At 43.9% G+C, this 21,531-nt stretch overlaps 1 non-coding gene across 1 annotated transcript; it reads left to right on the forward strand.

The window, feature by feature from the left end:
- Positions 1 to 10,078: 10,078 nt before the first annotated feature.
- Positions 10,079 to 10,152, forward strand: trnai-aau (transfer RNA isoleucine (anticodon AAU)). Its single transcript has one exon. It is a non-coding gene; the product is annotated as a tRNA-Ile (tRNA).
- Positions 10,153 to 21,531: the final 11,379 nt, after the last annotated feature.

The raw sequence follows: 21,531 nt of genomic DNA on the forward strand, positions 1-21,531 counted from the left end.
GCTGCTGCCAGACGGAGAGGAGTGCTAGCCAGGAAACAGAGGCAGCTGCAGCGTCTCTACATGATGCTGCACAGTGGCTTCGATGTGCTCGAGGATATCACCCTTTTAAAAAAGGAGATCCGGAGCATAGCCGAAGAAAGTAGTCGAGGAGTGCTGTTAAGAAGCAGAGTGCAGTTCTTGGAAGAAAATGAGAAGTGTACTCGCTTCTTTTTCAGGAAAGTGGTAGGCTCCAAGTCTGTCATGGAAAGTGTAGTTGATGAGGAGGGACGAGAGAGAACAGAGCCGAGTGCTATCCTCTCCTGCACCGAGGCCCTCAAGACTGTACAGCTCTACAGAGGTAAAGGATGAAGAAATTCATTTTTTTACCTCAAAGCTAGAAAACGTTTTGAGTGAAGAAGATAGGGAAGTACTTGAGAGGGATTTGACAGTAGAAGAGCTGAGACAGGCTATGGAGAGCTTACAGAAGGGGAAAACTCCGGGTGCTGACGGGCTCCCTAAAGAATTTTATTGCACCTTTTGGGATCTGCTTCAGGATCCGCTACTGCTCCTATTCGAGGGAAGCTATAAGACAGAATTGCTGCCTGACTCCGGCCAAGCCCGCGGAAGCTGGTGTAGTGTGCTCTCACGAGGCACCAGTTCTGTAGGGTTTGGGCATTTACGGGGACAATTATTAATTGTAGCCAAAAATTATTTTTGTGTAAGTCACAAAAATAATTCTTTTAATGGCTTTAGAATCCAACTATGCGATATAACTCAAACAACGCACACACACAGGTACTAATACACGAGGATACATTTATTAATACATAGAATATGCATGTAAACCTAACAGATCTTATCGAGAGGGTTATCAGAATACAAAAGGTATATATTCATTCAGTTACAAAGAGTTACATATATCAAGAGGACATACGTTCAGTATATCATTCATCTAGACCGTTTCATAATTGAACTTGATTACAACTTCTACATTAGATACTCAAAACAAGTACATAACTCTTAAGAATTAAACTGATATCAACTGGTTGGGATAACAATGGAATTCTCGAGCTGTAATGCAGTGAAGTTGAATACTCATCCAATCTCTCGGGATTCAGATCTCCTGTGGGCACAAAGGAACAGTTGCAGGCTGTTGGTGTCCAATCCGCACTCTCTGGCTAGGTGCCAGGCTGTGCTGTGCTGCTTGCGACGGTGCGCTGCTGATGCTCACTGACCGGCTAGTTAGTGTTGGCTTTAACTAGCAAAGTTTGTGCACAGGAGAAAAGATGACTGTGGGTCCCAGCAGGTCAGGAAGAGGACCGATTCGTTCCTGATGAAGCGCTTGTTCTGAATAGTGATTCAGCTGTCCACAGTTCCGACCTGTTCACGAGGTTTGCTGCTGATGCTAACCTCGGGTGGATCCTCTGGTTATTCGTGGCAACCTCCGCTCTCGACTCTTAGAACAGAGGAAAGTACTGGCACTCGGACACACTGGCCGTTCCGTGGTTGTCCGTGCTGAGTCTCAGGATGGTCAGGAGGCGCGCTGTGAGAATGTCCTGCCCTTGGGAGCCTTCTGCTCCTGGGCCGTCCTGCCATGGAATTGTCTTGCACCCCTGGAATTCTCCTTAGAATTCTCCTACTGGAATAGTCCTACTAGTTCTCCTTCTCCAGGCTCTCTGTTGCCTGTTTTTACCTGGAGGAACTTCAGCTTGTCATTGGCTGAAAGTTTAATGGGCATCAGAGTCCCACATGGGTTACATGGCCCTACCAGTCCCTGACTGGTTGATCAAGGTGAGATATGAGTCACTTACTCCTGACACCTAGGAATGCAATCCAGATGTCCATCTGGCACTCCCTAGACAGATAGGCACCAATGGATGACCATTGATCATGATAGCCAGGCTTAGCTAAGTGCATCCCCATTTGGGAGCTGTCCCTTATCAAAAGAAAACATCTTTAAATCAGCCTGCATGAATAGTTTCTCTGTGGCTGCACCACAGAGATGAAGAGAGAGATGGGGCCTCATTTGGGAAAGCACAGCAGCCCTTAATTCTGTCTTATTAACAAGCATTGCCTCTACATATCCCCCCTTTTTGAAGGTCACGAGGTCCTGAGGCGTTGTTGCCTTCAAAACAAAACAGAGTTAAGTGATGTCCCTTGTAATTAGAACATTAACCTTAAATGTCCACATTACTCCTCGAGAATTCATACCGGAACCAGCATTGGGAACAAACAGGATGAATAACATCTGGAGTATGTATAAACACGGTAGGAGACATCATCTCAGTCTAGGCATTACAAATCAGGAAGTTCACTGTCAGTATCTGATACCTCTGTAGGCAGATATTTGGGGAAGAGGTAACTTCCTTTCTTTTGAAATGGTACCTTTGACTCATTCGTGCTACCCGGAGTACATCTTGATGTAAGAGTACAGCATTCAGAGTACATTGTCAGTCATGATCCAGCTTCCCAGCAGCAGTGTTACAATAACACCGGTTCCTGTTCCCAGCCCCCCTGATGAACCATGACACCTGTGTTGGGCACCTGCCAGGGTGGTTTGGAGGTTTGTTCCATTAAAGCAAACTAACTACCTGTACGTCTTCAGTGCTTACTGTTTCTTGGATTTCTATCCAATTCAATAGTGTGGCACCTGAAGGCATCCACGACCTCAAGTTTGGTCTTATGTTGTCTGGTTCCAGACCGTACAGTGTTAAGTAACCATGCTGTACTATGGCCTCCTTGGGAACTTGCAGGAAACTGTTGGTTAGGTAGCTGCATTGTGGTAGCTGTATCATGCCTGTCACAAGTTATAGTGACAGTTAAATGTCAGTGTGGTGCAGCTTGTAAAATCCTTTTCCACATTTGTGGTTTGTTGATGTTTTTTCTGTCTGCCAAAGTTGTATTTTGACATCCGGACTGGGGGACTTTATCATTTGAACGTGAAGCCAGCCTTAAACCCTCTGAGGCGTGTCTGTCTGCCGGCACGAATCTTGTGAAAGGTATTTTTTTTTTTTTAACGGAGAGCGACTTTAAAAAGGTTTCCGCAGCCACCTCGCACTCCGTGTTAGATTATAGGAGAAATGCGGCGGCAGCGAGCTCGCTTTTGTCATGGCCGAGTGGTTAAGGCGATGTACTCGAAATGCGTTGGGGACTCCCCGCGCAGATTCGGAACTTGCCGACTCCGGCGTCTGCCGCACGTCGCCTTGTGCCTGCGCGGCAAAGGCAAAGTGCCGCTTCTCCTTTCCCGGTACTATAAAAACGCTAAATCGCTTGGCCCCGCTGCCATGGAAAGCAGTTCCTCAGATTACCACACATTCTGCGTTCGCACCTCTGGTGCTCTACTTATGCCTTTGAAAACCCAATGAATAAAGCTGAAAGAACCGACACGATATGTAGGTGCTCGTAAAGCACGCAGTAAAGAACTGTTAACAGCAAGGGTTTCAGTGGGTTAACTGAGGAGAAGGCGTGATCGCTAATTGTTGACTTTTTATTTGGTGTTAGAAACACTCTTACTGTGCATGACGTGCAACAAATGTAGCCACAGAAATTGCATCACGCTTTCATGTATGCTATTGCAGACACCAACGTTGCCTAGATAGAAAACCGAAATAGCCGTGGGTTTGCTTGCTGGTCTGAAGGATCTCTCTTCGAATCTCTATCATTTGTCAATGGAAGTAAAAGGCGCCGCAATCTCATACGTTCAGAATCAAACCCGCAGCTGTTGTTCGACTTTATTTCTTGACTAATTACAACTGAGTGTCGCATGAGCAGTTACGTAAACTTGTCTGGTATATTTGAACACAAATGCCGTTCTTCAATTAAAACTAACAGTACATTGTCAGGGACATTCAGTTCTATACAAACAAGAGACAGACAAGAGAATATTTCTACCTTCCATGTGGACTACGTGTTGACTTACTGATCGGAATAATTGAAAAGTTCGGGTTCATAGCCGATGCAGTGCGTACTAATTAGAACAACAGCAACGCTGAGCTCTCAGCACCGTACTGAGCCCAGGTGTTTTTCTAAAGCTGTCAGGTGCAGTTCATTTACATGAAGGAAATCTCTTACTGGGTACGATTACAATACAGTAAGTAGCACAGGCTACTTAGGGAGTAGCCTGATGCGTTTAAAAACGACCCGAGCCAGGCAGAAGTCGAACCTACAATCTCCTGATCCGTAGTCAGATGTGTTATCCATTGCACCACTGACCCTGGTGCAACACTGCAGGACTGCAACCCGGTGAGCTCAGCACTGCAACTAGTAAAATACCCCCGGTCCATTCTTTTCCAAAAGTGAGAAACACCTGTTTTCTACATTTTGTCTGTTTTAAAACCATATCTCTTTAAACCAAACCAAGAGTTTGTCTTTTGCACTGATATTCTGATTCATTTCGATTTCAAAGAAAAAAAAAACATTACCTTCCAAAGCATCATAAAATTGTCCCTTCCTCCAGACTCTACTTCTCTCTTGTAGTAGTACAGCAGACCTTTCCAGGTGAGAAGATCACAGAGTCCGAAATGAGCTTCCTCCATCAAGCAAAGTACCTGAACATGACTCTGTCATCATAAAAGCGCCCCTGTAATAAAGAAATTCAATCTGAAATCAAGAGGGCAGTTGCCTACTGAAATACAAGAAGTCATCAATTTTAACCTAGCAACACATTAAAGGCTGCATCTATACAAGTACGATTCTAGAAATGCTCACCAGATTACGTTTTAAGAAGGAACTGCGCTTCAGGTTCTGCCGAGATCTTAACTCGGATGGCAGGATTCAGAGTCCGGAGTGCGGACTGATTGCGCACGGAGGGTCCATATACTGTGGATCCCTCAGTGATCTTCCGCGTGTTCAAACAGCCAGCGTGTGACTCCCCTGTCCCCGTGACCTCATTGCTCTGCTCTCTCCTCTGTGCAGCCGAGCCCGATTCACGGTAAAGTGAAAAAAAATATGCCCTCAACGTGAGATTTACTCTGGAGCGAGGATAGATGTTACCTTTTTATCATTGAACAGGATGTATGTGATGTGGCGACTAGGTTCAATTTTGTATCCTCTTTAAAAGATTAAGGACTGGGGTGAGCGTGATTTACCACCCTTTCAGCTAAGAACCCGACGTGCGCACCGTTTAAGCTGCATAGACTCGGTCGTTTAACTCTTCTCCATTAGCAGGGTTAAGGTTAAAGAAAAAAAACATTGCTGACTTCTTTTTTTTTTGCCAGCTGCTAGCGCTGATTAGCAAGGTTTGTATTTCATGTTTTGCAAGTTGCATCCATTTTAAGAAAAACAAGTCATGTTAAAGACAGGAAATGAATACTTGCATTTAATTAAGTCTAGCCGTAGGTGGTTATCCACTGGGATTCAGACCCAGGGCCGCCTGTTTACTAGACAGGCGCTTTAACCAACTAAGCCACAGCGCCCCGGGAGTGCTGTCCTTTTGCAGCCACTTGGACACACCACTCAGCCACATCTGCATTCGGTGTGTGCTCCGCCTGCTCGCTGAGCAAGTTGCCACCTTTACATACAATAGCAACATCGACACCAAGAGAAAGGATGACAAATGGCTTTTATCTGGAACTTTTCATGTCCAAGGAGCTCAATGTGCTTTCTGTGTACAACAGGGCCACTGAACTCCACGCTGGCCACTGAACCACAGCAGTGGCTTGCTGGCTTGACATCTCCCAAGGAAAATGTTGAAATCGCATGTGGAACAGGAAAATGACCCTCGAGTATGAGGGAAAAAAAAGAAAAAGATCATCTGGAGCACGCCAACCCAGTTGGGACAGCCCAGTTTTGTTGATGAGGTGGCCGAGTGGTTAAGGCGATGGATTGCTAATCTATTGTGCTTTGTACGCATGGGTTCAAATCCCATCCTCGTTTGTTTCCATTCTGTTTTTGATCCCTATTGCTCAATGCACAGTGAAAGCATTGCATACATGTGTCTGACAATGAGAAATGGGCCCCTGAGACAGTCATTTGCCTGTTTCACAAATGATCGTATTTTACTAGAGATTCTGTTTGGGATTCAGATGTGCATTCGGACAGCAATCCCTTTCAAGAAATGATACGTTCTGGATGAGGTCAAAGGTGCATCATTTGGACACTTTGTGGGCTTGAAATACAAAGAAAATCATGTTCTATGGTACAAGATAAATACAAAACTTAAGCTTTTATTATAATTAGATTTGTTTATAAAGCATAAGCAATCATTTATTACATTAATATATGTAAAAATAACATTTTAGCATCATACGTTTAGTATATTTAGTCCCTAATGCTGAAAGAAATGATCATAGAACATTCCTTCTAACCTTACCTGCGGTGTTTTTGATCCCTATTGCTCAATGCACAGTGAAAGCATTGCATACATGTGTCTGACAATGAGAAATGAGCCCCTGAGACAGTCATTTGCCTGTTTCACAAATGATCGTATTTTACTAGAGATTCTGTTTGGGATTCAGATGTGCATTCGGACAGCAATCCCTTTCAAGAAATGATACGTTCTGGATGAGGTCAAAGGTGCTGGAACACTGTATTTAGGATGTGTTTGCAGTTATTCTGTGTTTCTAGCTTCAACCCAGTGATATATATATATATGCTCACTGATTTTTTGGTACATGCCCTGGGCAATAATCATTATGAGGATTTATTTCCATATGTGCTAGAGGTAGTGTTGTGAAATTCTTCAACACACTGGAACGCAGGTTTAAACCTGCACTCTTACTCCTTAAATACCAACAAATGCAGATATGTAGCAATCATATTGTAGCTGACACTCATTTGCCTGTTTCACAAATGATCATATTTTACTAGAGATTCTGTTTGGGATACGGATGTGCATTCTGACAACAATCTCTTTCAAAAAATGATTTTACCTTATCGCAGCTTTGCCCCTCTTGCCTCTTTGGAAAATATCTCCATCTTCTGGTCGTTGTTGGTAATGTCTAGACAATATCTCCATCTTGTGGTCGTTGTTGGTAATGTCTAGACAATATCTCCATCATGTGGTCGTTGTTGGTAATGTCTTCTTATGCCCTTTTTTATTTCAATTCCTTATTAGTTGATTCTAGAATCTCTACAATAGAGCTGAAAATATCAGTTTTGTAGCAGACAATATGACATTAGTTATAGTCCAATTAAGACTTTATTACCCTGTTTGTAACATAACAAATTAAAATTGATTAAAACTAAGTTTGGAACACCAGGGAACATAAAAAATGATTTTTAGGAAAACCATGAGGTTCTCTGTGTCCGATGCCTGCAAGGGGAGAAAGCTAGAATCCTTTGCTTTTTCAAAATTTGAAAATAAACATCATATAACAACAGCTTTCATTTCTAGGAGTGAAAAATAACCATTTTTGAAGACATATTAGTTTCTAAAACACTACAATAAAGTTAAAAACATCCGTTTTATATTACTTTTAGTATTTTTAGTGAAATTAGTCATTTATTGCACTATTTTTAATATAATCTCTAATTAAAAGTGAATAGAATTAAGTTTGGAGCAACAAGGAACACAAAAAAAAAAGATTTTATGGAAAAAAATGGTCTTCTGTGCCAGGTGCCTGCAAGGGGAGAAAGCTAGAATCCTACCCAGGCTCCTGGAGCTCTGTCCTGGCTAAAGGAGGGTGAATCCATCCCCTTCAAAGCTCCATGAAAAAATGATCATTTAAAATTTGAAAAAAAAACATCATATAACAACAGTTTTCATTCATAGGAGTGAAAAACAACAATTTTTGAAGACATATTAGTTTCTAAAACACTACAATAAAGTTGAAAACATCCGTTTTATATTACATTAATTTTTATGAAATTAGTCATTTATTGCACTATTTTTAATAAAATCTCTAATTAAAAGTGATTAAAATTAAGTTTGGAACAACAAGGAACACAAAAAAAAAAGATTTTAAGGAAAAAAATATTGTCTTCTGTGCCAGGTGCCTGCAAGGGGAGAAAGCTAGAATCCTACCCAGGCTCCTGGAGCTCTGTCCTGGCTAAAGGAGGGTGAATCCATCCCATTCAAAGCTCCATGAAAAAATGATATTTTTAAATTTGAAAAAAAAAAACATTATAGAACAACATCTCTTGGTCCACAGAGTGCAAAAATCCAACTTTGAAGAAAATCCATTGACTGATCCCCGAATCCTGAAGTTTCTTCGCATGATATCGGGCTTGCAACCACTTTCTGGAAAATGATGAAAAATGCCAAAAATGAAAAAAAAGTTATCAATTCTAGAGCCTAAGAGGAAAATAAGACAAATGTATATCTCCAAATAATTTTATGTGCTTCAGAAGAGCCCAGGAAAGTTTTTTGCATACATGAAACCACGCCCGTTTGCACGTAAGCAGACATGGTTGCACACACGACTGCATGAAAGCACGCGTGCATGCAAAATCATCCTGTTAAGCATTTGAAAAGCCGCACCACGGCGCACTTGAAATAGCTCTTACATTAGTGGTCGACACAGGAATCGCCTTTTTATTTACGCTCTTACCAACGCGATGGAAAGCAAAACAAAGCAAAGCAGAGCAAAACAAAACGAACAAACGCAAAACCCTCACGTCCCGCACTTGCATATAACGCCGTTACGTGTCCAAGCAGTATTGTACGTCATCCTAGCACTGCACCCCGGGGCGTACGGTATATGGGAATGAGCACACGCCACGAATCGTCTGAAATCACTCCCTACAGCTGTAAGGCGCCTTGAAGCGTGCACCCCCAACATTCTTCTTTGCGCATCTGTGAAAGGTAAACTCTTGAGCAAACTCTGAACCAGCTCTAAGGAAACTAATCCGATTAGACGTTACTTTGACTCATCCTTTAACAGTTTTCAGTCTCTGTCTTTAAACACCTTGCTCAGTCACATTCAAGCCACAAGTACTCTTCTCGGATGTTGCACAAACAAATCCTAATGTCTTGAAAGCATTGCAGCATGTTTGTGTCCCACTTCCCGTGGCTGCAGGACGACTGACACGAACGGACAAACTCAATCTGTGGCGTTTAGCGTGACATAGTCTTGCAGGCATCGTGCTGTCTTACTGCAATACTATACCACTTGAGGAAACAGTCCATCTGGCCATGAAACTCATTTGAACGTCTAGCTACAGCAACTAACAATAACATGATTTATTCAGGATGTGTGGAATCAGCACGTCCCGGAGACAGCTTCTGAAATCGTGAGCATTCTCTGGTGGTGTCCTGGAGGGCTCCCCCAGGCATGTGTTGGTGGTATAGTGGTGAGCATAGCTACCTTCCAAGCAGTTGACCCGGATTTGATTCCTGGCCAACACAGTGGCAAGTGTTTTCAAATGCTGTCACAAGCCTTGGATTGTGACAAGCGAAGCCTTTTGAAAAAGCTAAAGCACTGCAAAACGGAATTGAAGGAGAATCTTACAGGGGATTCTGAGCGGTGTCTAAATAAATAAATTCACAGCGTCCGCGGATGGCATTTTGCAGCTGGAAGTAGATGTCGACGCTTTTTGCACACAGCACCAAAAAAGCGTCTTTTTTGAAGGTACAGGCATTGAGCATTGGTGGTTCATTGTTAGAACTCTCGCCTGCCATGCAGGAAGCTTGGTTTCGATTCCTGGCCAATGCAGTGGCTTTTGCAGCAAACGGCTCCATCACTTGCATCCCATCTTTTGCAACTCGCAACTGAAAACCCACTGAAGCTAAGCAGGTGTGAGCCAGGTCAGTACCAGGATGAGGGTGAGCTACAGGGAAAAACAAAGCTTCCAGCTGGAAGTGGTGTTAATGGGCGCTCACTCTGAGGTCTGTACGGGTCCCAATGTCCCAATATAGTGACGGAGAAGCTGTGTTGGAAAAAGGGCGCTGTCTTTTGGATGAGATGTAAAACCGAGGTCATAGTGCTCTGTGGTCATTAAAAATGACCACCAAAACCTTTGACAAAAGCTCTTGGTAATTGATGGTCTTCAATAATGTTTCTCCTTTAGGTACATTTAAAATCAGCTGAATAATGCTGTGAAACCATGAAACTGCATGAGAAAGCCCGTACACTGAATTACATGGCTTTCTATTCAAAGGAGGACAAAAGAAATTCCCTGAGTTCGATTTTTTGCAGCAAAGAGAGGGGCACTGTCATGAGGCCGGTTAGCTCAGTTGGTTAGAGCGTGGTGCTAATAATGCCAAGGTCGCGGGTTCGAACCCCGTACGGGCCATGTCCTTTTCTCCTCTCTTACCAAAGCTGTTAGGTTCCTTTCCGTGGTGAGATGGGTTGTCCTGCAACGCTGCCACACAGTCCCGACAGACAAGAGTGTTGTGGGAGAAGAGAAAAGTGTTTGAAGATTTAAGAGTGTCTTAGGTGGAGCCAAAATCAAGTGTCACAAATGCAAGTGGGAAGATTTCCAATGTTTAATATGGTCAAAATAAGCGGAAGTTACCAGCTGGTCCGGCACAGTCTGCCATGCTTTTGTCATATACTGTAAAGTGGTGTCGAACTGGAGCCTCACCATTTGCATATGTGAGGCTCCAGTTATACATCGATTGTCACATTAAATGACAAAAATGAAGAGAGGTAAAGCAGCTGGAGAGGTTCTCTTACAACTTTTGAGCTGACACAGTTTTGGAAAATGTTTCCTTCACGCTGCACTGTACAATATAGGCAGCCAAGAGTCTCCAAAACAAAACAGAATTGACAGATAGGAGAAAATTCCCACTCGTCCTGAAGTTCCCAAAATCCAGCACTGAGCGTAAACAAAGTGTCTAAGTAGTGTGGGAATGTTAAACCTAACCCTAGCTGGAGTTTGAGCAATCCAGCACTGAGAGTAAAAAGATGAGTCAAAGTAACGTCTAATCAGATTAGTTTCCTTAGAGCTGGTTCAGAGTTTGCTCAAGAGTTTACCTTTCACAGATGCGCAAAGAAGAATGTTGGGGGTGCAGGCTTCAAGGCGCCTTACAGCTGTAGGGAGTGATTCGAGACGATTCGTGGCGTGTGCTCGTTCCCATATACCTTACGCCCCGGGGTGCAGTGCTAGGATGACGTACAATACCGCTTGGGCACGTAACGGCGTTATATGCAAGTGCGGGACGTGAGGGTTTTCGTTTGTTCATTTTGTTTTGCTCTGCTTTGCTTTGTTTTGCTTTCCATCGCATTGGTAAGAGCGTAAATAAAAAGGCGATTCCTGCGTCTACCACTAATGTAAGAGCTATTTCAAGTGCGGCGTGGTGCGGCTTTTCAAATGCTCAACAGGATGACTTCGCATGCACGTGTGCTTTCATGCAGTCGTGTGTGCAACCATGTCTGCTTATGTGCAAACGGGCGTGGTTTCATGTATGCAAAAAACTTTCCTGGGCTCTTCTGAAGCACATAAAATTATTTGGAGATATACATTTGTCTTGTTTTCCTCTTAGGCTCTAGAATTGATAACTTTTTTTTAGGATTCTAGCTTTCTCCCCTTGCAGGCATCGGGCACAGAGGACCTCATGGTTTTCCTAAAAATCTTTTTTTTTGTGTTCCTTGTTGTTCCAAACTTAATTTTAATCACTTTTAATTAGATATTTTATTAAAAATAGTGCAAAAAATGACTAATTTCACTAAAAATAATGTCATATAAAACTGATGTTTTTAACTTTATTGTAGTGTTTTAGAAACTACTATGTCTTCAAAAATGGTTATTTTTCACTCCTAGGAATGAAAGCTGTTGTTATATGATGTTTATTTTCAAATTTTGAAAAAATCAAAGGATTCTAGCTTTCTCCCCTTGCAGGCATTGGACACAGAGAACCTCATGGTTTTCCTAAAAATCATTTGTTATGTTCCCTGGTGTTCCAAACTTAGTTTTAATCAATTTTAATTTGTTATTATGTTAAAAACAGGGTAATAAGTTTCTAATTGGACTATAAATAATGTCATATTGTCTGCTATAAAACTGATGTTTTCATCTCCATTGTAGAGATTCTAGAATCAACTAATAGAGAATTAAAATAAAAAAGGGCATAAGAAGACATTACCAACAACGACCATAAGATGGAGATGTTGTCTAGACATTACCAACAATGACCACAAGATGGAGATATTGTCCAAAGAGGCAAGAAGGGCAAAGCCGCGATAAGGAGATTGCTGTCAGAATGCACATCCGGATCCCAAACAGAATCTCTAGTAAAATATGATCATTTGTGAAACAGGCAAATGAGTGTCTGCTACAATATGATTGCTACATATCTGCATTTGTTGGTTTTTAAGGAGTAAGAGTGCAGGCGGTTTAAACCTGCGATCCAGTGTGTTGAAGTATTTCACAACACTACCCCTAGCACATCTGGAAATAAATCCTCATAATGATTATTGCCCTGGGCATGTACCAAAAAATCAGTGAGCATATACATATATCGCTGTGTTGAAGCTAGAGACACAGAATAAGTGCAAACACATCCTAAATACAGTGTTCCTGCACCTTTAACCTCATCCAGAATGTATCGTTTTTTGAAAGGGATTGCTGTCAGAATGCACAACTGAATCCCAAACAGAATCTCTAGTCAAATATGATCATTTGTGAAACAGGCAAATGAGTCTCTCAGGTGCCCATTGCTCATTTTCAGACACATTTATGCAATACTTTCACCATGCGTTGAGCAATAGGGATTAAAGATACCAGAGGTAAGGTTTAAAAGTGATTCTGAGGTGCAACACATCAGCGAAACAGCTAGGCATCTGAAATGCGGGGTTTGAGAGCCCTTCAGGGAACACCATACCCTAAAGGTACCAGAAGTCCACTAGTATAAGCATTAAGTCACTGTCACCCCTGTTGCAATGTGATTGCTACATATCTTCATTTCTTTGGTTTTTAAGGAGTAAAAGTGCAGGGGGTCTAAATCTGCGATCCAGTGTGTTGAAGTATTTCACAACACTACCTGTAGCCCGTCTGGAAATAAATCCTCATTCTGATTATTGACCCGGGCATGTACCAATAAATCACTGAGCATATATATATATATCACTGTGTTGAAGCTAGAGACTTGTATGTAATAATATGATGCTAAAATGTTATTTTCACATATATTAATGTAATAAATGATTGCTTATGCTTTATAAACAAATTTAATTTAAATTAAAGCTTAAGTTTTGTATTTATCTTGTACCATAGAACATGATTTTCTTTGTATTTCAATCCCACAAAATGTCCAAATGACGCACTACATGATATAAGGATGATTATCACATGCATATCGGTATTATCTTTCTTATGATAATGCATTCCTTTCATTACCTTTTACTTTTTAAAATGAACTCAAATTGTGTATAATGTAATAATGTAAGTAGAATAGATTCTAATAATATAATGATCCAGTGTGTTGCACTACCTCACTGCTTCACTGCTCTATGCCATCTGGATATAAATCCTCAGACTGCTTACTGCCCTGGGCATGTACCAATGAATTACAGGAGCACATCTATTTATCACTGCGTTGAAGCAGGAGACACACAGTCTCTGCAAACACATCCTAAATACAATGTTCCAGCACCTTTGACCTCATCCAGAACGTATCATTTCTTGAAAGGGATTGCTGTCCGAATGCACATCTGAATCACAAACAGAATCTCTAGTAAAATACGATCATTTGTGAAACAGGTAAATGACTGTCTCAGGGGCCCATTGTCCTCATTGTCAGACATATGTATGCAATGCTTTCACCGTGCATTGAGCAATAGGGATTATAAACACCGCAGGTAAGGTTAGATGTCATGTTCTATGATCATTTCTTTCAGCATTAGGAACTAAATATACTAAACGTATGATGCTAAAATGTTATTTTCACATATATTAATGTAATAAATGATTGCTTATGCTTTATAAATAAATCTCATTAAAATAAAAGCTTAAGTTTTGTATTTATCTTGTACCATAGAACATGATTTTCTTTGTATTTCAAGCCCACAAAGTGTCCTTTGATCTCTATTCTGTGGTAATCCACGATGACCCCGTTCTTCAGGTGATTCATCATGTCCTCCCTCTCCTGTTGAGAGGCCATCCTGATCTCTTCTGCCGTGGCGTGCTTCAAACACGCCCTCTTCAACTGAGCAGGAAGCTGATCAAAAGTATTCAGGCACATCTTGCACACCAGGGGAATCCTCGCGGGTTTCCTTTGAAAATAAATAATACCATCTGTGTATAGAAACAAGCTAAGACTGATTTATAAAATTATCCTTAAAATTCTCTCTCATAGTTTGAGCATAATGATTTTATTGCATTTATATAAGAATTGCTCATTGCTCCAAAATAAATAATGGTTTCATAAAAAATTGAACACTTACTTGGTCTCAGTCACAGACTTTCAAATAGAAGCCATTGTGGAGTTCATCAACTGCAGGTCCTAGAATTGGGGAAGGAATTTTAAAAGAGAAATTGAATTACAATACAGAAGGAATGGCTGAGGGTTCACTGAAATATATAAATATACAAATTCCAAAGACTGAGTCCATAAAGAAACAACTACTTTTCATTTTCAGTATAAGAAAAAAAAACATTATCTTCCAAAGCATCATAAAATTGTCCCTTCTTCCAGACTCTACTTCTCTCTTGTAGTAGTATAGCAGACCTTTCCAGGTGAGCAGATCACAGAGTCCGAAATGAGCTTCCTCCATCAAGCAAAGTACCTGAACATGACTCTGTCTTCATAAAAGCGCCCCTGTAATAAAGAAATTAAATCCAAAATCAAGAGGGCAGTTGCCTACTGAAATACAAGAAGTCATCAATTTTAACCTAGCAACACATTAAAGGCTGCATCTATACAAGTGCGATTCTAGAAATGCTCACCAGATTACGTTTTAAGAAGTAACTGCGCCTCAGGTTCCGCCGAGATCTTAACTCGGATGGCAGGATTCAGAGTCCGGAGTGCGGACTGATGGCGCACGGAGGGTCCACATACTGTGGATCCCTCAGTGATCTTCCGCGTATTCAAACCGCCAGCGTGTGACTCCCCTGTCCCCGTGACCTCATTGCTCTGCTCTCTCCTCTGTGCAGTCGAGCCCGATTCACGGTAAAGTGAAAAAAAAGATGCCCTCAACGTGAGATTTACTCTGGAGCGAGGATAGATGTTACCTTTTTATCGTTGAACAGGATGCATGTGATGTGGCGACTAGGTTCAATTTTGTATCCTCTTTAAAAGATTAAGGACTGGGGTGAGCGTGATTTACCACCCTTTCAGCTAAGAACCCGACTTGCGCACCGTTTAAGCTGCATAGACTCGGTCGTTTAACTCTTCTCCGTTAGCAGGGTTAAGGTTAAAGAAAAAAAAACATTGCTGACTTCTTTTTTTTTGAAAGCCGCTAGCGCTGATTAGCAAGGTTTGTATTTCATGTTTTGCAAGTTGCATCCATTTTAAGAAAAACAAGTCGCGTTAAAGACAGGAAATGAATACTTGCAAGTCTAGCCGTAGGCGGTTGTCCGTAAGGACCAGTTCTGTTTGAGAAGACAGAACAAAGAAGGCACCACCGGGATTCAAAGCCAGGATCTCCTGTTTACTAGACAGGCCTTTTAACCAACTAAGCCACGGCACCCCAGGAGCACTGTCCTTTTGCAGCCACTTGGACACCAACACTCAGACACATCTGCATTCGGTGTGTGCTCCGCCTGCTCGCTGAGCAAGTTGCCACCTTTACATACAATAGCAACATCGACACCAAGAGAAAGGATGACAAATGGCTTTTATCTGGAACTTTTCATGTCCAAGGAGCTCAATGTACTTTCTGTGTACAACAGGGCCACTGAACTCCACACTGGCCACTGAACCACAGCAGTGGCTTGCTGGCTTGACATCTCCCAAGGAAAATGTTGAAATCGCATGTGGAACAGGAAAATGACCCTCGAGTACGAGGGAAAAAAAAGAAAAAGATAATCTGGAGCGCGCCAACCCATGTCCGGACAGCCCAGTTTCGTCGACAAGGTGGCTGAGTGGTTAAGGCGACGGACTGCTAATCCATTGTGCTCAGCAGGCATTGGTTCGAATCCCTTTCTCATCGCTCTCCATGTCTGACACGTGTGCCTGTTCGACGTTGGCCCTCCTGTTGTTTGCTCCGGTGCTAGAACCGTACATTTTCTAGCGGTGGCTGAACATGGTATAGTAGGCCAACGTCGGTATCGAGCAGTGACAGTAACAGTACTTACTGCGCCCCATAAGAAATCGTTTGTCCCTCTTCAAAAGAGATTGTGCGATGTCCTGCGGCGTTCCCAAAACAAACCTTTGACAGTTTGAAAAGAGGAATTTATTCTGCTTCCTGTGCGTGCAGTAGTTACAAAGTTGGACGTCTTTACACGATCTGCTGCAGTTTTCAGTGGGTGGGCTTTGTCAAATGGCTTGGAAAAACGCACTGTGTTTCGGCTCGGGAAAAATCATGAGCAGTGTCCTGCATGTTTTCTGTGTATAGCTGTCCTTTAACGCATACAGAATTCATTCGAAATCATTGATTTCTCTAATTAACAAGGGTCCCTTTTTGAACCTGCGAGAAGCATTCTTTCAATGTAACAGATTTACTCCGGGGAAAGGCAGCATGACATTGAGAGCAGCTCAAGCTTTCAGCACCCGTATCGGACTGCGTGTATGCAGACACCGCTCAGAATCCCCTGTAAGATTCTCCTTCAATTCCGTTTTGCAGTGCTTTAGCTCTTTCAAAAGGCTTCGCTTTGCTAGTCACAATCCAAGGCTCATGACAGCATTTGAAACCAATGGCCGGGAATCGAACCCGGGTCAACTGCTTGGAAGACAGCTATGCTCACCACTATACCACCAACACACGCCCACAGGCGCCCTGCAGGACACCACCAGAGAATGCTCACGATTTCGGAAGCTGTCTCCGGGACGTGCTGATTCCACACATCCTGAATAAATCATGATATTGTTAGTTGCTGTAGCTAGACGTTCAAATGAGTTTCATGGCCAGATGGACTGTTTCCTCCAGCGGTATAGTATTGCAGTGAGACAGCACGATGCCTGCAAGACTATGTCACGCTAAACGCCACAGATTGTGTTTGTGTTGGACAGTTGGACCCTACAGTTGGACCCTCGTCGACAACCTGAATAGCTTATTCAGAAGCAGTGCTGGACCGGGAACGAACCAGCTTCTTCCCAGGCACAAGAGTGACTTGTGAGGACTCGCGGTCACACTCTGTGCATAGAGACTTTCTACCAGCCAGCCGGACTGCTGGTAGATCCCCTCGGAGCAACGACTGCCCTGCGCGCCGCAGTCAGATTCCTCCGCCCGTCCTACTTCGAGCTGCACCTTGACTGGTTGGCCGGTAGCCAGAGGACGCCGGGACAACGCCCATTGGACAACCGCTGGAACAGAGGCTGCAACAGAGCCTGTCAGCTGGTTTGGTGTTCGTGCCGGGAAATTCCAAATCCATACACAGTGGATAAGTATACCCCATGTTCTACATTCCGTCTCGAGAATTCAATTGTACCTCAACACAAGTTATTATCAATTTAATTCATGAGTAATGTATTTACTTCCGAGTTTAGAGTACAGTGGGTAATAACACTGATTAGCGATTTGGTAACCGAACGATATATATTGACATATATTCTCTGTTGTGTATCTCTTTGTGTTTTCATCTCTTTGGGATTATATACCTTGTATATTGATAACCCTCACAGTAAGGTCTGCCACTCGTATCCAGGCAGACTAGTATATGTTTAGTGCACAATTTATATTAATAAATGTATCTAGTGTATTGAACCCCTGTGTGTGCGTTGTTAGTTGTTCTGACGATTGATTTTCTAAAAGCCCCAACGAACAACCTCGTGATTACTGCTACAATTAATAATTGTCTCAGTAAACCCATCAAACCATTACATTTAATGGCGTCCCTGGGTGGGCGAGTTTAGAATGAAATGAGAATCAGTCGCACAGAATAACTGATGTTGCTGTGAGTTCAAGTTCAGCACAGCACCGCGGCTTCTATACGCGAATACCGGGTGTGCTGATAACTGCGTAAAGAAATCCCCCTGTTTTCTAGCGTTTAGTGTAACGTGTGCTGATTGGAAATCCATCTGCTCGGGTGTCTAGATTCCATACTGTATTTTGGAAAAAGAAAAAAAAAAGTAATACTCTTAAAGTTTCTCTGACGTAATGACAATGGCTGCTAAAATGTCTGAAGTGGAGTCGCTTATAAGTACTATTTCTAGCGACGACAATCCTGGTTACTGGAGTGGTATCGAAAAGTTGAACTTTGATGATATTGAGAAGCTGCAAGTAGATTTAGTAGCTAAGGTAGCGAACCAGCTTAACATAGGAGGGTCTGTGAACGCAGTTCTGGTCCTATCGAGTTTCACCTTAAATCTAGCTAAACAGCTGGAACTGTCTTTGTCCGAGCTGACAAAGTTTCAAAAGCTTCAGGGAACGCTAGAAAGATATAAGGCGGAGCGAGTTGAGTTGTTGGATATAATCAGAGAAAAGAGAGTGAAAAATGAGGAAAGTGAAGACTGACTCAGGGAAGTTTTAGGTAAATTAGATGACTTGTCTGCTAGAGAAACTGCGGCTGAGGTAGCTAGGAGAGACCTGGAAGTGAGCTTGAAAGAAAAAGAAAAAGAAATTGAGAGTTTAAATGAGCTCAGCCAGGAAAGGCAAAAGGAGTCAGATGCTGCCGTACTGGAAGCAAAATAGACTAGATCCCACTTGCATGCCAGCCCACCTAGCAGCCCGGAGTGCTCACCCAGCGCGCCGGGAGGAGGTTTCTCCCGGCCAGGGTCTGTGGTCGGATCGGCATGGGGGAGATCGCCGAGTCCTGCGCGAAACGCAAGGGCGAGTCAATTCAGGCATAGACCCCCTGCTCCTGATCACGGCCGTCTCCCTGCCCGCGGAGAAACCGTAAAAATTAACCTCCACTCCCTGAGGCAGTTAGCCAAAGATGTAGAAAGGTTTGACCCGTCAGTGTCAGGGAATAATGTGGAGACCTACATCGATGAGCTGAGATATACTTTGCAGTTTATGCCCGAAGCGTCCGAACAGGAAAAGGCTATGTAAGTAAGGAAAACTACCAGCCGAGCGGTCCACGAGTGGATGTCTAGACAAGGACCGGAGGTCTGTAATAGCTTTGAGGAGCTGTGTCAGGCAATGATAGGAGAATTTTCGGCTTTTATCGATCCCATAGCTGCCGTGGCCGCTGTGCACCATATTAAGCACGAAAAAGCTGAAGCCCCTCGTGACTATTATCAGAGGCTTAGGCGCACTTATTTTGCAGGGCGGAATGAAGAGGGTTGCGAAGAGAACGTGAATTTCAAAGGTTTATTCATTGCTAATCTGCATCCCTCAGTCAGGAAAATGATTGTGATGCACACTGATGCAAAAGTGATGAAAATGGCTGACATTAGAAGGTTGGCTCAAAAAGCCTGGGGAGCTGAAGTCTCTGCTTTCTCAGAGCGAAAACCTGCTAAAACGGCCGTGTTCGCCACTAAAGCCAGCAGGGTTGACAACTCGCCTCAGCTCGAGGCAGCTGAGGTTCCTGAGCTCGCTAAGCCCGGCGCAAAATAGGCAGGCAGGACCGCACTAAGCGTCAGAGCCGCCGTGAGCGCTACGGGGAAGGCAAGGGCTCAGGCAGAGCCTATCATAAGACTGGACGAAGGGAGTCGACTGCAGCCCGCCTGGCCAGGCTTGAACAAGCCCTGCCTGAGAGATCAGGACAGGGTAAACCTTCCGCACCGAATGCCGGAAGTGTGAATGAGCTTAGGGGGACCACTGGAGGAGGCGGGGATCCGTCCCAAGCCCCTCCCTCAGTCTATCTGATTGGGTGGGAGGGTTCCTGCCTGGAAGAAGGCTGTGACTCTGAGTTGGGCGCTGACCCCGCCCCTGAAGTCAAAGAAAAGGCAGGCTTCCAACAATTCTTAGGGAATCTCAGCCAGAAAGGCAAAGCAAGGCGTATTGATATCAAGGTTTCTCTTGAAAACGTCTTAGATAGAGAAGCACTGATTGACACTGGGGCTGAAATTAGTTTGATGTCAGCCGATCTACTCAGCGAGCTCAAACGAGTAGCGAAAGGAAAAGGCATCAGACTTAAGGTAGAACCGTGTAAGATAGATATTTCCAGCTATACCCAGGATCATGCCAGGATCACACACCGAGTGTGGGTGGCACTTAGGTTCGGGCCAATGAATGTGGTGCATCCTGTTTACATCTCTAGGTTTAAAACAGAGCCACTACTCATTGGCCAAGACCTGCTTGACAGGCTGGAGCCTCTGGTGGACTGCCAGCGTGGAAAATTGTGGGTTCAGGTCAAAAACCCTAAGCCTGTTGCACAGCAAAAAGGGGGATTCAGTGGTTATGCTGTGATCACACAGTGCCCACTGAACACTATAGCTGAGTTGGAGGTTCCTCCTGGTTCCTCTGGACGAGAATAAATGTCTCTTCTTGCTTTCCAAAACTACAGGGAAGTCCTGCCCAGGCCAGCACTCCCACGGTCTCCCAACTACAGGAGCAGTGCTCCAAGCAGCTGCTTGACCCGCCAGGTAAAGCACACCCCCTTTTCATCCCTGAAGAAGAGTGGATCTCCCTGTCCGGTAATGAATAGGAGTCCTTTCTGTGCACCCTGGTACCTCAGGGGGACCAGGACTACCACCCCATGGTGGTGGGAGGGGGTCCAGGTGGCAGAAGTGCAGGTTGATGATGTAATTCTTAGCCTCAGCTCTGAGAAGTCCATAATCAGTGAAGGTCTGTTCGAGGACCTGTCGCGAAGCTGTCAGGTGACCCTGGTGACACAGTCACAGGTTCTGTGGTGGGCACCCCCACCTCATAGGTCCATTTGGAGCAAAGGAAGCTGTGTAGCTTCCATCTCCATCGGAAAAAGGAAGTTTGCTCACTACTTCCAGGTAGCACCTCAGCTGACCCATTCGGTCTGTATTGGTGCAGACCTATTGGTTCGACTGGGCGCCCAGCTGGACACAGTAAACAGTGTGCTGTGGACACGGGTGGACCCAGATGCCCACTCTCTAAGCGGCGACCCCGAGAACATTCGGTCAGGTCAGACGATTCCTCAGGCCTACCAGGTAGTAAACGAATCGGACCTGATCGTTCCTGCGTCAACAGCAGGGTTTCCGGTACGCCTAAAGAAGGGACAGAGAATGGACGCTGAGATGGTTTTCTTCCAACCATCAGCTCAGTTTATCAGACTGAACCTAGCAGTCTGTTGTACCCCCCAGACTGGAACGGAATGGCCGAGCCACCTGCCTGTTGGTGCAGAACATAGCAAAACAAGATGTCAAAATCCCTGCTCGCACTGACATGGGACTGGTAATTGACAATGGTTTCTATGATTTCGAACTGGCCATCCCAGTACTGGGGCAGCTCCCTGGTCCCTTGGCCAGGGAGGGGGGAACCGAGCAGGTGTACTACACCTACCCTCGGCGGATGATTGCAATTATGCCAATAGAGGGATTCTGCAACCAGGAGGTGTGCAGGGTGGACCTTAGCGATAAGGATGAGATGGTTGTGTACACAGTACACGCAGGTGTTCCGATGGACCACTCAGCCGAGAGTGCGACCCAGGATACCGCCATGCCGTCAAAAGCGGGGTTCCTAGAGCAGGTACAGGAACAGGTTGGTAAGGCAGATG

Source organism: Lepisosteus oculatus, unplaced genomic scaffold (assembly GCF_040954835.1).
Source record: "Lepisosteus oculatus isolate fLepOcu1 unplaced genomic scaffold, fLepOcu1.hap2 HAP2_SCAFFOLD_45, whole genome shotgun sequence".
Lineage (NCBI taxonomy): Eukaryota > Metazoa > Chordata > Actinopteri > Semionotiformes > Lepisosteidae > Lepisosteus > Lepisosteus oculatus.